Genomic DNA, 15,908 nt, shown 5'->3' with positions numbered 1-15,908 from the left:
AGATTTAACCAGTTCTGATGGAACTGGTTTTTCTAAACTGAATTTAGGAACTTCCCTGGTGGTCCAGTGGTTAAGACCCTGAACTCCCAATGCAGAGGGCCTGTGTTCAATCCTTGGTTGGGGAACTGAGATCCCACATACCACTACTAAGCCCGCATACTCTAGAGCCCCTGTGCCACAACTAGAGAAGCCCGTGTGCCGCAACGAAGACCCAGTGCAGTCAAAATAATAAATAATAAATAAAATAAATAAAATAAACTGAATTTACCTGCTGCCCTACCCTCTTTTACACTGTGTGTATTGATAGAATGGTTTAAACTGTGGGTGATGGCGTAAGCTCGGAGTGATAAGAGGTAGCGTGCCTTGGCCTCAGTGGCTGGGAACCCATGGGGATCGGTGGGTACTCCTGACCTGCAGCTTGCAGACCTGAGGCGCGCTTAGTTTCACTCATGTTTGTCATTGACAAGGCCAGCCCAGCATTGCCAGATCTTAGGAATTTTATTTATTTATTTTGTTTGTTTGTTTGTTTTGGCCACACTGTGCAGCATGCAGGATCTTAGTTCCCCCAACCAGGGATTGAACCCGTGCCCCCTGCATTGGGCACGTGGAGTCTTAACCATTGGACCTCCAGGGAAGTCCCGATCTTAGGAATTTTAAACAGAAGGTAGAAATCTGGGTTTTAATATGAAATATTTAATTTTTAAATGTTGGCAAAAAATTTACTAAAACAAACAAACAAGACAACAAAACTAAACAAAAACAGTGAATGTATCTGTAGGTGCCAGAGACTGACACAGTCTTTGCCTATTTACAGGTAATGGATTATTAATTTTGTGAAATATTGCTCTATCTAGAATCTCATAACTCTATTGTATAGCTTATTCAATTTCTAGTTTTTCAAAAGTTTGAAAAACTTTGCCCTGTATTTAGGCAGTTGTTTGTGAACACCGTTGAGAAATCATCTACCCAGTGTTTGTACAGGTTCTTTTCAGGAACTCTGTACAGAAGCAGACAGAAGTTCTTACAAGACAGGCGTTGGCTTCTCTTTTCCCTCACGCCCAGGATTGCTTCCTTCTGTTGTATTTGGGAAGGGGTGGTAGTGGTGGTGGAGTTTCCCCCTTTTCCTCCCTCAGAGACAAGCCCTGTGGCAGATGTGGAGATGCAGATAACAGCTCAGATCCTCCTTCTAGAGAGGACTCACTCTGGCTGCTGGGAGTCTGATTAGCTGTCAGCTGCCAGCTGGCAGTTAACTCCTTCCAAGGGTGGCCCCAGCCAGTGACTGAGCAGGATGGTGGCACAAGTACCTCACCACTTCCGCCTAACGTGGGGCTCCTCTAAGGGGCCGTCTTTGCTTTGGAGCTTCCTAGTGGGCTGGCGTTGGTCAGATCTGCATCTCAGGGTCTCACAGATCCTCCTTCTCAATCCTGCTTCCTCCCTTTTCCTTTCACAGATGTTACTCCTGAAACCGTGCACCTCAGATTGGGACTTGAACCCACGCAGCAGGGACTTGAACCCAGCCAAAACCCAGCTTGGGACGGGCACCCACGCGGCAGGGACTTGAACCCGGCCAAAACCGACAGTCTTCCAACTGACATCACACACCTGGTTTCAGGACTTAATGAAGCTCAGGTTCTTGATGTGTCATCGCAGAAAGAATTCAGTGAGAGACAAAGTGTTAGGTGAGAAGTGGATTTATTTAGAGAGGTACACACTCCACAGACAGAGTGTGGGCCATCTCAGAAGGTGAGAAAGTCAGCAGGTATGGGGTTGTCAGTTTTTATAGGGGTGGGTAATTTCATAGGCTAATGAGTGGGAGGAGTATTCCAGCTATTTCGGGAAGGGGCAGGGATTTCCAGGAATTGGGCCACCGCCCACTTTTTGATCCTTATGGTTGGTCTGGAACTGTCATGGCACCTGTGGGTGTGTCATTTAGCTTGCTGATGTGTTACAGTGAGCATATACTGAGGCTCAAGGTCTAGTGGAAGATGACTTGTCTGCCATCTTGGGCCCACTTGGTTCTAATCAGGTTATGTCATGCCCTTGGGCTATGTCATTCTTTCAAAGGTTGTGCCCTGTCCCCTTCCCTCTTGTTTCACTCCGACTAAACGCTTTGGTCTCCTAATTCCATCTGAAACCGATAGGTGCCGTGCTGGGGGTGCTCCAAGGAGCTCCAGTCCTTTATGTCTCAATGCAGAAAGAAGCCAGAGGGAAAGTGATAGATAGGAAGTGATTTATTAGAATAGACGCTTGTGAGGCTTACAAGTGGGTGGGCAAGAGGTGCTGCCCGAGAACTTAGTGGGCTACAGTTTTATAATCAAAGGAAAAGTGGGGAGGGGGAAAAGACCACCTTCTTCCTCATTCTTAAGTAGAAGTCACGCTTCCATCATCAGCTCCTCCTCCAGGTTGGGCAGGGGAGTTTTCTTGTCCCTACATGGTCAAGCTAGGACTATCATGGCACTATGAAAAAATTATTTTAGGTCTCAGTACAATGAGAGTCTTTCACTTTGAAATGTCACCTTTCCATAAATTATTGCTTTTTATGTGTACAGAGAGCATGTCTTAAGGGTCATTAACTTACTGAGCTCACTGGGCAGGATGTGGGTCTCATGCCACCATTGTTTTATTGCTTTGGGGCATGTCTTGTGCTTCTGTTGCATGGTTTTGTTGTTAAGCAAGCCTGTTTGGCTTTATGGTTAAGCAAATCTGCTTTCTTGAATAATCATTAATTTACAGGGGTGTCCCATACTTTTTTCTGCTTACAATCCCCTAGTGAGATTAACTATTTAATCACCTACTTTGTCCCTTTACTCTGTCCCTATCACAACCAGGCATCTGCTTTGCTGGGGACTCACAGTTTCTTTCCTTCAGAATCTTTCCAGTGCAAAACCCCACTCTCAACATACAGGGGATGTTCTCCTAGAGGGTCTGTCCCTTCCCCCCCTGCATCAGAGCATCAGGGCACTCTGAAGCAAGAATCCTCTGTAACTGCAGTTCCTGCCAGTTTAAATTTTTCTATGGGGGCTTGAGTAGAGAATTGCAGGGTGGGCTTTGGCAGTGTCAGGCCAGCACAATAGTGCAAGGCCAGTCCCGGAGCTCCACATGTTTTCCTTGAGATCTCTCCGCTGGTATGAGATGAAGAAATGTTCCCTGCCCGCCCCCCGCCCCCGAAGTATTTCATTTTCCTGTAAATTTCTGGATCAACTGAACACACACATACACACACACACACATACACACACCCACACACATACCCCTTCCAAGAACCATCAACAATTCCTAGGGACAAGGCAGTCTAAATCCACAAAAAATGTGAACCATTTCCCTAGAGGTGCCAGCCTGCCCTCTCTGGAGATAACATTTGCCATTATTATGCAAAGCAGTTTCACTTACCCTGTCCTGCTTTTAGAGCAGCATAAGAGGCCTGTGGTATGAAATGAATAAGGCCTATCACAAACCTTGCTGAAAGGACAGAGCAATCTGCTTCTGAGGGCTCTCTCTTTGTTGGGCCAGATCAAATTCTTGAGCAGCATGCATTCTTTTTAATCTCTGTAAGGGAAGTAGGGGTACTTTAAGAATTTCTTATCCTTCTGTCTCAAGCAAACCCTTAGGAGTGAAGGGGGTGGGTGGGTTTGTCCTTCTAGTTACATATGCTTTTCTCACTCATTTTGAATTTAATGACAAAGGGACTGTTCTTACCTTTTGATATTTTGTAAAAAAAAAACAAGGAATCACACAATACACACTTTCTGCACCTTGTTTTTTTTTTTTAAACTTTTTATTTCGAAGTAATTATAGTCTCACAGTAATTATAATCTCAAAAGTAATACATAGAGTCCCTATGTACCCTTCCCCCAACTTCCCCCATGGTGACATCTTACAGTGGGAACATCTGTAGTGCAATGTCAAGACCAGGACACTGGCATTGATGCAATGCTGTTAACTAGACTATAGACCTTATTTGGTGTCCATCATTTTTTTAAAAAAATTATTATTTATTATTTATTTTTATTTTTTGGCTGTGTTGGGTCTTCGTTTCTGTGCGAGGGCTTTCTCCAGTTGCGGCAAGCGGGGGCCACTCTTCATGGCGGTGTGCGGGCCTCTCACTATCGTGGCCTCTCTTGTTGCGGAGCACAGGCTCCAGATGCGCAGGCTCAGTAGTTGTGGCTCACGGGCCTAGTTGCTCCGCGGCAGGTGGGATCTTCCCAGACCAGGGCTCGAACCCGTGTCCCCTGCATTAGCAGGCAGATTCTCAACCACTGCGCCACCAGGGAAGCCCCATCATTTTTTATGTGCACTAATTTGTGTGTGTCAGTGCATGAACTTTCCCTAGCTTGTTGGCATGTGTTGGAGATCTTTTTTTTTTTAATTTTTAAATTTTATTATTATTATTTTAAATTTAATTTTTATTTTTTTGGCTGTGTTGGGTCTTCATTGCTGCGCGTGGGCTTTCTCTAGTTGCGGTGAGTGGGGGCTACCCTTCGTTGCGGTGCATGGGCTTCTCATTGTAGTGGCTTCTCTTTGTTGTGGAGCATGGGCTCTAGGCATGTGGGCTTCAGTAGGTGTGGCATGCGGGCTTCAGTAGTTGTGACTCGCGGGCTCTAGAGCGCAGGCTCAGTAGTTGTGGCACACGGGCTTAGTTGCTCCGCGGCATGTGGGATCCTCCTGGACCAGGGATCGAACCCATGTCCCCTGTATTGGCAGGGAATTCTTAACCACTGCGCCACCAGGGAAGACCCTGTGTTGTAGATCTTTGACCAGCAGTCCATACTTCATCATTATTCCTTCTTTCATTATTTGGGTAGACAATCATTTATCAGTTACCCATTGAAGCCCACTTCAGTTGTTTATGCCTTTTCTCTGTCGACTTAAAAAATATTGCACAGGGCTTCCCTGGTGACGCAGTGGTTGAGAACCTGCCTGCTAATGCAGGAGACGCAGGTTCGGGCCCTGGCCTGGGAAGATCCCACGTGCCGCGGAGCGGCTGGGCCCGTGAGCCACAGTTGCTGAGCCTGCGCGTCTGGAGCCTGTGCTCCGCAGCGGGAGAGGCCGCGATGGTGAGAGGCCTGCGCAGCGCGATGAAGAGTGGCCCCCACTTGCCACAACCAGAGAAAGCCCTCGCACAGAAACGAAGACCCAACACAGCCAAAAATAAATTAATTAATTAATTAATTAAAAAAAAAAAAAAGTAACAAGTGAAAAACCAATTGAGGACACAAAACAAGGCAAAAATATTAAAAAAAAAAAAAAAAAAAAAAAAGACTGAACCCTCACAATGGAATAAGAGCTATATTCTGGCAGTTTTACAAATATGAGCTAACTTTAAAAAAAAAAAAAAAAAAAATATTGCACAATATGAGAGTTGCAAGTTAAGTTTTATTGGGGACAAAATGAGGACTGGGAGACAGTCCTCAGATAGCTCTGAGAAACTGCTCCAAGGAGGTAGGGGGGAAAGTCAGTATATATGTGATTTTGGTGAAGGGGGAAAACATGCAATCAAGCGCATATTCTTTGTAGAAGTTTTCTGCTAGTCGCGTGAAGGTTACTGCTAGTCACGAGGAGCAGACGTCACCATGAAGGATTTTAGTGTTTTTCTAGATATGAGGAGATACAAGAATTGGGCTCATAAAATCAGCTCCTGAAAATACCTAACTATCTGAAGACCTGTTCTGCCAGTTTTTCCCATAGCACAGAGGGCCTCATTTCAGCTCTCCACCCTCCACACTTTTCAGGGGGTGTTGAAAGTCAGCAGCTGCAGCAGCATATGATTAATCCTTGTAGAGGTAGTTGGCCAGTGCCCATGGTAAGTGCCAATTGTAGTTGACATCGCCAATAAATATGATGTTGCAATAGCATCTTTGTTCACTTAGGTAGGAGAACTTGTTTGTACGGGCCCAAATAAATAGTTGAAGCAATAGGGCAAAGGGTATGTGCCTTTGACATTTTGAGAGAAATTGCCAATTGCCCTCCAGACAAGCTGCGCCCTATTCCAGTCTCAGACACCCTTCCTGAGAAGGCAATTCTGTGTGATGGTATCCATTTCATCACACCCTCATAACACTCAGTTTCACCAAACATTTTAACTTTTGCCAATCTGGGTGAAAAAACTATTTTCGATTTATATTTCTTTATTAAGATTATTTTTTCATATGTTTACAGGTATGTATATTTCTTGTTTCATAAACTACTTGTTCATGTCCTTTGTCCACTTTTATTGTTTTCTTATTTATTCTTATAAACGCTTCACGAAAGGAAATGAACCATGTGACTGTCACGTATGGCAAATATTTTTCCCAGTTTGACTTTGGAGTTTATGTCTTTAATGTCATGTAGATGTTTTAACTCTTTATGGAATCAAACTTATTTATCTTTTCTCTTATGGCTTCTGAGTTTTAGGTCATGCTTAGAAAAGCCTTTCTTACTCCAAAAATATAAAAAATTCACTCATGTTTTTCTATAGTTATTCAATGTGGGTTTTGTGCGTGTGTGTGCGCGTGTGTGTCTGTTAAAATCTTTGGGCCATCTGATATTTGCTCTTGTATGGGAAGTGAGGTAGAGATCCAGGTTAATTTTTTTTCCTAAAGGGTTAATCAGTTATCTCAGCACTGTTTGCATTTTCCCTCTATGCCTTGATTATTTTTATTATTCTCATATGTATTTGAGCCTATTTCTGGATTCTATTTCATTCCATTGATTTGTCTATCTGTTCCCATGTCAGGATTTTAATAGATACTGCAAAGAGGTAAAAGGAAAGTGGAAAAAGTTTTATAAAATAATTTCAAATAGAATAGCATGTCAATTCAGAGGAGGGAGAGAGTGTTTTTAGTTGGGGTGGTCTGGAAAAGCTTCATGAGAGAGGGACATCTAAGACAAAGCTTGGACAATGAGCGACATTAGTCAAAGGGAATAAAGAGCTAAGGCATGGAGTCAGGAGGTGGTGAATATTTGTGCAGATGCCCGTTGTATCTCTGCAAAGGAGCCCATACTCCACCACCTGTGTTTTTTTTTTTTTTTTTTTTAAGCTTTTTTTTTTTAAAGGATTTTCTTATTTATTTATTTATTTATTTATTTTTGGCTGTGTTGGGTCTTCGGTTCGTGCGAGGGCTTTCTCCAGTTGCGGCAAGCGGGGGCCACTCTTCATCGCGGTGCGGGGACCGCTCTTCATCGCGGTGCGGGGACCGCTCTTCATCGCGGTGCGCGGGCCTTTCTCTATCGCGGCCCCTCCCGTCGCGGGGCACAGGCTCCAGACGCGCAGGCTCAGCAATTGTGGCTCACGGGCCCAGTCGCTCCGCGGCATGTGGGATCTTCCCAGACCAGGGCTCGAACCCGTGTCCCCTGCATTAGCAGGCAGATTCTCAACCACTGCGCCACCAGGGAAGCCCGTGTTTTTATGCACGCATGTCTTGAATACGTCAAGAACATACAGACATTTTTGTATTACTTTTTCCAGGCATTTTGAAGGTATATTTTTTAATCATAATAGCTACAAGTGGAGCACCTACTATTTGCTAGGGATATCTATATCGATTCTGATTTTCACCGCAATGAACAAAGTTGATATTGTTATTCCCATTTTAGGAATGAGGAAAAACCTCAAACAGGTTAAATAGCAGCTCATAAGTGCACTGATATTCAAATCCATGGCCAACAAGTTAAAGAACAAAACAAAGCAAAACCAGAGTAGAAAACATCACAGATTATCACTCATGTTTAGGGTGTTTGGAGCAGGTGCTGTCCCTTCTGCGACCATGTCACCTGGGATTCCTTTACCTTTTCTTTTTTAAAATATTTATTTATTTAATTTATTTATTTTCTTTATTTTTTTGGCTGTGTCAGGTCAACTGCAACTAAGGTTGCAGCACGCGGGATCTTCGTTGAGGCATGCGGGATCTTTCGTTGCTGCGCGTGGTCTCTTCATTGCAGCACTCGGGCTTCTCTCTAGTTGTGGTGCACGGGCTCCAGGGCGCGTGGGCTCTGTAGTTTGTGGCACGCGGGCTCTCTCGTCGAGGTGCGTGAGCTCAATAGTTGTGGCGCAGGCTTAGTTGCCCCGCGGCATGTGGGATCTTAGTTCCCTGACCAGGGATCGAACCCACATCCCTTGCATTGGAAGGCAGATTCTTTACTACTGGACCACCAGGGAAGTCCCCCTTTACCTTTTTTTTTTTTTTTTTTTTTAATTTATTTTTGGCTGTGCTGAGTCTTCGGTTCGTGCGAGGGCTTTCTCCAGTTGCGGCAAGTGGGGGCCACTCTTCATCGCGGTGCGGGGACCGCTCTTCATTGCGGTGCGCGGGCCTTTCACTATCGCGGCCCCTCCCGTTGCGGGGCACAGGCTCCAGACGCGCAGGCTCAGCAGCTGTGGCTCATGGGCCCAGCCGCTCCGCGGCATGTGGGATCTTCCCAGACCAGGGCTCGAACCCGTGTCTCCTGCATTAGCAGGCAGATTCTCAACCACTGCGCCACCAGGGAAGCCCCCCCTTTACCTTTTTTAAAAAAAATTTTTTTTAGAGTTTGGTCTGGGAGAGAAACTATTTTGTCTTTTTTTTTGGCTTCACTGCGTGGTGTGTGGGATCTTAGTTCCCCAACTAGGGATCGAACCCATGCCCCTTGTGGTGGAAGCGTGGAGTCCTAACCACTGGAATGCCAGGGAATTCCTGGAAAGAATCGTTTTTTAAAAAAAAATTTTTTCGAAGTATAGTTGACTTACAATGTCGTGTTAGTTTCAGTCTCTTTATCCTCTTTGTGTGCATCAGCTGAATTCCAGTATGCGTGGCCCTTGGCCAATGACTGTTGGGGACAGGGATGTACACACTCCAGCTCTATTGCCCTCTCATTGGGATGATTTTGACTGCAAGTCATTGTGACCCACAGTGCCCCCCAAGCCCTCTGTGGGAATGAGTCAGAATTATCCTCTGTGTGACCTGGCTTGATATAGCACCGTTACTCGGCCCCTTCCTGGGCCAACTTCCTCATTCCTCTCTTTCCCCTAGAAATATTTCCTAATAAATTACTTTCACATGCATCTTCCTCTAAGGCAGTATTGTTTCAAGAAACTTTTGTTTCAGTTATGTGGAGGGGTGTGTGTGTGTGTGTGTGTGTGTATGTGTGCGTGTGTCTGTCTCTCTGTGTGTCTGTGTACTGGGTTGCCATATAACGTGCATTTCTTACTATGAAGCTAAAAAGTTTGAAAGCCACTGTCCTTTACCACATTAAACTGTCTTTCTATTTGTGTATGGTTCATAGACCTGGAAAGTCTCCCGGACGCCCCAGGATCCGAACTACAGATCAGATTCCAGGTCTTATTGCCTGTTTGAGCACAGCGACTTAAAATATACTGGATAAAAAATATCTTAGTCATGTGTCTAGAGAATGCCATCAACTTTGACACAACTGGCTAAGCTGTTCTTTGAACTTCTTTGGGCAGTCAAGCCTGCCAATTAGCTTTCAAAGTCCAGATTTCCCTTTGCTAAGGTTGATAAATGTGGTATAAAGGTCATGATGGTTGATTATTAATTTTTTGTGGGCTAGCAGAAGCAGGAAGACCAAGTTTGTCTTGTAGCAGAGCCAGATGGTGTGCCTGAGCACTTGGCAGGGCTGCCATCCCAGAACTCTGGCCCTAGGCTTGGCTTAGATGGGGAGAGTGGGGTGTTCAGAATTGCTCTGCATTTACCCCCAAAGACTGCAGTTAAAAAGGAAAGAGAGCACATCACACGCTCACTAGCAACCAATGAGACCTAGCTAAGAGGTCAGGCAAGTCTCTGTCGGTCAGATCTGCAGGAATCCTGGGGCAGGCCTGGCTGCAGGAATCCACTGGAGGCCACGAGTGGAAGGCAGAGAGCACCAATACCCAAAGTACGGTGGCGATGAGTTCGGGAAGGCAGTGCAGGGGAGAGGGCAAGACACCCATCTTCCCAGGAAAACCTTGCAAGCCCTGCCATCATCGTGTCAGCTGAAGATCCTTATTTGTCAGTACCTATGATGTAAGATTGGTTCCATATTTAGAAAACAACAAAAATATGTTGAAAACCCAATGGCATGATTAAGGAAAAAGGAGGCGACCTCAGCTTATCAAGGATGATAAGGATGAAGACTGCTGTGAGTTAAGAATTCATAGGGTCTCTAGTGTTGTCCCAGGGAAGAGCCATGCTTTCTGGTCGATGTGACGTTCTGGTTACCCTGAAGGTGTGCTGCAGTGTGGGGAGTGGTTGCTCGTCAGCACGGTCAAGGTCTGGTTGGAGGACCCTCAGATCTCTCCTGATTCCACACTCACTCTGCTGCCTTCTGATTATTACTCCAGGTAGGAGGTACGGATCATGGACAACTTCTTCTCATCACTGGAAGGGCCTGTTCCCTACCCAGACTGGCTTTTGAGACTAAATCAATTTCATGTGTGTTTGGGGTATGAGAGTCAGTACCACATCCCCCCGAGGTGTTGACTCTCCAAGTTCCTGGCTGACCAGTCTGAGAGCCACGTGGGGCTCAGGACCCTGTGGGACTTAGCCTAAAGTGGGCAGTCAGATCTCACAGGCTCCAAGACCATGGAGGAGTGCCAGCTCCTGCCTCATCCTGAGGCTGAGCTGAGACCCTGGGGTTAGGCAGTACATGCTGATCCCTGACTGGGAGTAGCAAACCTGGACTGTTGGTGAGACTCTGAAGTCCAGCACGAAAGGGGTGTTCACATGGGGGTGGGTGAGAGAGACCTGTGACTCTTGGTAGCAGAGCAGGAGTGGAAGGAAGATGGGGTGGGGTGGGGGTCAGTTTTGTCCTCAGTGTCTGTCTGGCCTGCCGTTCCTAGAAAGTTAGGTGAGAAAGAAGTCTTTGGGCTCAGTCTCCAGGGGAAGCTCTGCTCAATTTCAGTGGTGACGAACTTCTCCCTTATTCGGGCTTCTCTGTCAGATGTCCAGGGTGGGGTGGGTGGCTCCTATGAGGCCCAGTACGGGGTGATGTGGGGAGATCCTTGTCTCGTAGCACACAGGTAGTCAATGTTTTATTTATTTATTTAGGGCTGTGTTGGGTCTTCGTTGCTACGCGTGGGCTTTCTCTGGTTGCAGCGAGCGGGCACTACTCTTCATTGCGGTGCGCGGGCTTCTCACTGTGGTGGCTTCTCTTGTTGCGGAGCACAGGCTCTAGGTGCACAGGCTTCAGTAGTTGCAGCACACGGGCTCAGTAGTTGCGGCATGCGATCTCTAGAGCGCAGGCTCAGTAGTTGTGGCTCACGGGCTTTAGAGTGCAGGCTCAGTAGCTGTGGCGCATGGGCTTGGTTGCTCCACAGCATGTGGGATCTTCCCGGACCAGGGCTCGAACCCGTGTCCCCTGCATTGGCAGGCGGATTCTTAACCACTGCACCACCAGGGAAGTCCCATATTCAATGTTTTAAACCTTATCATATTCGTCCAGTACTTTCGAATAAGTCTTACACTGTAATTGTTGCAAGGATACACCATTTTTTTTTCCACCAAAGCAGATTCTAATTAATCAACAGTATGCTGATGAAGCATCTGTAGGAGAAGCACTGGGCTGAACACTGTAGTAGATTAAAGATTTACAGCATAAACTTAGTCCTTGCACTCAAGGAATTTACAATCTAGCTGCAGAGATCGGACATGTCAATGAAACACCTAGAAAACAACAGTTTAAAAAAGTACTCAGCTAAGTGTTATTTGCATCTCCTTTCCACCCTTTCCACTGCATCTGCCCCATGGGGAGGCTCTCCCTTGCCCCAGGTGGTGGAACCCTGGAGACAGTGGACAGATAATAAACATCTTCCCTCCGTGCCCCACCCCCTCGTCATGCTGTGGGACTTAGTCCCCTATCTTCCCATTGGGCTTAGCACCCATGGCTGAGAGTAGGGTTTTGTGTGGAGATAATTCCAGAAAATGGACCCTGCAAAGGGGATCCTGCCCAGATGAAAATAGGTTTAATTCTTCGATCATCTTCTGTTAAAATTGGATGGGTTAGGTTAGTTGAATGGTCAGAGGGACAATAAAAGGCCATCAGGAGACCCAGGTGTGGACTTCCTGGGGGCTCCTCTGGTTGTTTTGCCATGTTCTCTCACTATGCTTTAATACCCATATTCTTAAAATAAACATCCCCTCTACCCCACTTGTGCTAATGCTTGTGGGTAGAACCATTTTTTTTTTTTTTGGCCACACCCCGCAGCTTGTGGGATCTTAGTTCCCATCGAGGGATCCAACCCGGGGTCGCAGCAGTGAGAGTGCCGAGTCCTAACCACTGGGCCGCCAGGGAATTCCCCTGGGTGGACTCATTCGTGTATGATCCTTTGAATCAGACAGGTTCAAGAGAGTGACCAAAGCATTACTGGGACCAGCTTCTGCTGTTGGGCCAGGCTTTCTCAACAAGGGTTCCAGGAGAGAATGAAAGTTTGTAGAATATTATGAGAGTGACTATTTTCTCAATTCTCCCAAGGATGGTACATAGCTGGTACCATTCCGGAAGAATAAGAGATAAAAGTTAATTCATTACATATAATAGATGCCTTAGGGCTTAGTTCTCTCATGGAACCCAGATTGAGAAGGGCTGCTCCAGGCCCACGTGCCAGGGTCTCAAGCAACACCTGAGCTCCCTCCTTTTCTTGGCCTGCCTTGGTTGCCACAACTGACCCATAATGGCTTCTTGAGTCATGAGTTTTGATGGTGTAGACTAAGTATAATTGGAGTTCGAAGGAGAGACCAGAGACCTGTGGGTGGTAGTATGCTGAGTTACAACGTTTTTAGGTGTGCTAAGTTCCAGTATTGACCTACAGTAGGCAGTGAGCTGGGAGGGGGGAGCAGATCCTCAAACTTTGCTCTCTCCCTCCTTCCACACTGGGAGCTCCCGCAAGGCAGGGTGGCTCTGAATGGCCGTGCATTTGAGTCATGATCTTCCTCTATAGTATGGAATTGGAAAGCCTCCATTTAAAAAACACACTTTAGATCTGGTAAACAGTGATTTAAGTGGCAAAAGTGAAGAGAGTATGCCTCTCCCATCTGATACATAAATCCAGAGCTTTTATGATTTGGCAAGAGGAGTCAAGGTGTTGAGTAAATCTGGAATTCTTCAGGATAAAGGGGTAGATGGAGAGGATAAAAGTGCCCTGAGCTCACCAAGGCACGAGTAGAAACCTGCTGGGACAAAAGAGCACAGCTGGCTGGCCCGCCCGCTGAGGGCAGCGCTAGGGTGGGAGGAGGCCTGGGAAATACTGGAATGTTGGAGCTTAAATCTTTGGGAAGGCATTTTCTCTGAATCAGGCTTGGCCTGGACATTGCCTGACTCCTGTGCTTTCGAGCTTGCCAGGGGGACAATACATTCCTCCAAGATTCTGGTTTCTCCCCTGCCTGGACCAGGCAGAGCCTAATTTTCTTGGACCCCTGAAGGCTGCCGGAATAACTCCGTCTCTGCTTCTCTGCCACTACTGTGCACTGAATCCTGCTTGAAACCCCTGACTTTCTTCTTTCGCTAGGGACCCTTTCTTTCTCCTCTGCTGGATCCAGGAAGGGTGAGAGGTAGCATTAAAACTTGCTGTGCTGCAGCCCCAGCTCATGGGGCTATGTTTTTGTGTAAAGACCCATTGACTTAGGGTTTCTAGTGTCACCTATAGAACTATTCTTATTCTAGGTTAGGTCTCTCTGCTGTATGTTCTTATAGACTTCTCTTTTGAAATACTTATCATGCTACTGATGGTTGGTTTAACATTTGTTTTCCCTGACAGACTATGAGCTCCACGAGGTCTGGAATGGAGCCTGTCTTGCCCACTGCGATATCCTTATTACCAAGTACAACAAAATCATCCTGGGCATTTCAACGAGGGAATTTAAAACAGGGAATTGGCTACACAGGAAATGCACAGAGGTGAGAAGCTGAATGCTACTACCACGAGGGCTTGAAGGACACAAGAGAGGGATGGTGTCACCAGAATCAGAGGCTGAGGCTGTCCCATGGCTGGGACTGGCAAGGCCCCTGGAGGGAAGGGCTGTCTGATGGGGAGCTGGAACCACTATAGGAAAATGATGCTCAACACAGAGAGAGAGGGCCAGCAAAAAGAATCTGGCTTCTCCTTACTTCTCAACCTCCAGTCTCTTGCCAGTGCCTCCCACTGGCCATTCCTGCTGGAAGATAGTTGGCAAGGATAAACAGGAAACTGTTTTAAGGAGAAGGACAGGGAAGAGATCCGAGAGCAAACAGGCAATGACTGGTACAGTATGAACTAATAAGTATTTGTGGTTTGCATGAGTGAATAGGCATAGAGACATGCATTAAACATTGGCTGAACAATGAAGTTGTCACAACCCTCCCATTCTCAGCCTGTCAAAATAATTCCATCCCTCACTTTTCTGCTATAGTTGCCACAGATATCTTCTTGAGACTTGAGTTTGGACAATGTAAATGAAGTGTAATTGAAGTTCAAAGGAGAGACAAGAGCCCTGAGGCTGGCAACTTCATTCTGAAGCACTTGAATTTAAGTGTTTCTCTTCTGCTGGGAGTAGCCAAAATACTCGTAAATATGTAGGCCATTTAACATTCCCCAGTTTGAAATCCAGCCTAGTTTTCTTGAGCCTCAGATCTAACGGCTGCAGGGATAGTGTGCCTCAAAATGACTCGAGGCACCATTTGCAAGGCGAAGACCTAGGGTTTCAGGTCACTGGTGCCTTTTTGGATGCAGAGGAGGCTGCAGTTCCACAGTGTGTCCACGAGAGGGCCGCAGGGCCTCCCCTCGCAGAGTCCAGACTGAGCTGAGACTTGGTGCCGCATCCATGCCTTGGCTGCCTGTGGTGTCTACTCTTAGGTACCTCACGTGTTGGAGTACATCTGGGGATGCAGAGGCTGCCCTGATTCCAGAGGGAGGAATTTCCTTTTCACTTCCCTTATTTTCCCTTTCACTGGTTCATTTTATGTTTAATAACAGTTGATTTGAAAAATGTACAGGTGGGGAAATCGAAGTAGGCCTGTGGTGTGTGTGTGTGTGTGTGTGTGTGTGTGTGTGTGCGCACGTGCACACAGACCCATATGTACATTTTGAAGGTGGGGTATCAGGAAGTGGGGATAATTCTGGTTACCAATTCATGCTTGAACCTGCAGCTTAAGTATTATTTAATGTAGACATTCAGAACTGGAAAAAGACCTTGGAAATAATTTAGCACCCCCCTCATTTATAGCTAAAGAAACCAACCAGCCTTTGCTGCTTGCAAGATGCCTGGAAGATTCAGAATGCAGTTAATAAGTAGAGTTATTTAGGGGTTCGTGGTAAGATTTTATTTCAATATTCCATCCTTGCTCCCCCTTTCTTGGGCCCAGCCTGAGCCTTGACAGCAGCAACAAAGCACAAAAAGGCATCTTCCAGTTTTCTATTAAAAGTGCTTGGCTCTCTGGTTTTAATCCCATCTTTCGCCTGTGGAGTCTTTCCAGACTCTATTGAACCAGAGGATAGAAAGATCTGACACGGTAGGAAAATTATCCAGGAAGACGGTGGAACGAGTAGAAACCCAGTCAAACTCCTAATCACAAATTCTACTGAAATCAATCAGAAATTTTACTAAAGAATTTTCAGTAGCAGAGCAGACATCAGTCACTAAGGTAACTTAAGGGAGAATGCAGTAAACTGGAAAAATTAAAGCGGACTCCCTGAAAAAGTTTCATTACTCCAAAAAGACCAAAGAGTGTACAGAAAACTTCTTAAAAATTAATTCTGTAAAAGAGCAACTGTAGGGAACCACGCAGAGAATTCAGAAACTTGTTGGAGCCTTTTTTCAAAGAAATGAAATGGACTCTACATCCTCTCAAGTGAGTGAAGGTCAGACTGAAAAAGAATGAAGGTAAAGATCATTGCAAAAGACAGACTGAAAATATTGTTTCAGCTGCACACAGCAGAAATGACACTTAAATAAAAAGAAAACCTGAGCAATATAACCAGAATTTTA

At 45.9% G+C, this 15,908-nt stretch overlaps 1 long non-coding RNA gene across 2 annotated transcripts in view; it reads left to right on the top strand.

Moving 5' to 3' along the window:
* The window catches only part of LOC130707621 (uncharacterized), a 30,930-nt gene that overhangs the window by 4,110 nt on the left and 10,912 nt on the right, over positions 1-15,908 (top strand). For both annotated transcript variants that reach the window (XR_009007548.1, XR_009007547.1), the window contains exons 2-3: positions 1,451-1,743; positions 13,703-13,842. This is a non-coding gene — a long non-coding RNA (uncharacterized LOC130707621). The remainder of the gene's footprint in view (positions 1-1,450; positions 1,744-13,702; positions 13,843-15,908) is intronic.

This window comes from Balaenoptera acutorostrata, chromosome 3 (assembly GCF_949987535.1).
Source record: "Balaenoptera acutorostrata chromosome 3, mBalAcu1.1, whole genome shotgun sequence".
Taxonomy (NCBI): domain Eukaryota; kingdom Metazoa; phylum Chordata; class Mammalia; order Artiodactyla; family Balaenopteridae; genus Balaenoptera; species Balaenoptera acutorostrata.
This window is presented reverse-complemented; position numbering and strand designations above follow the sequence as displayed.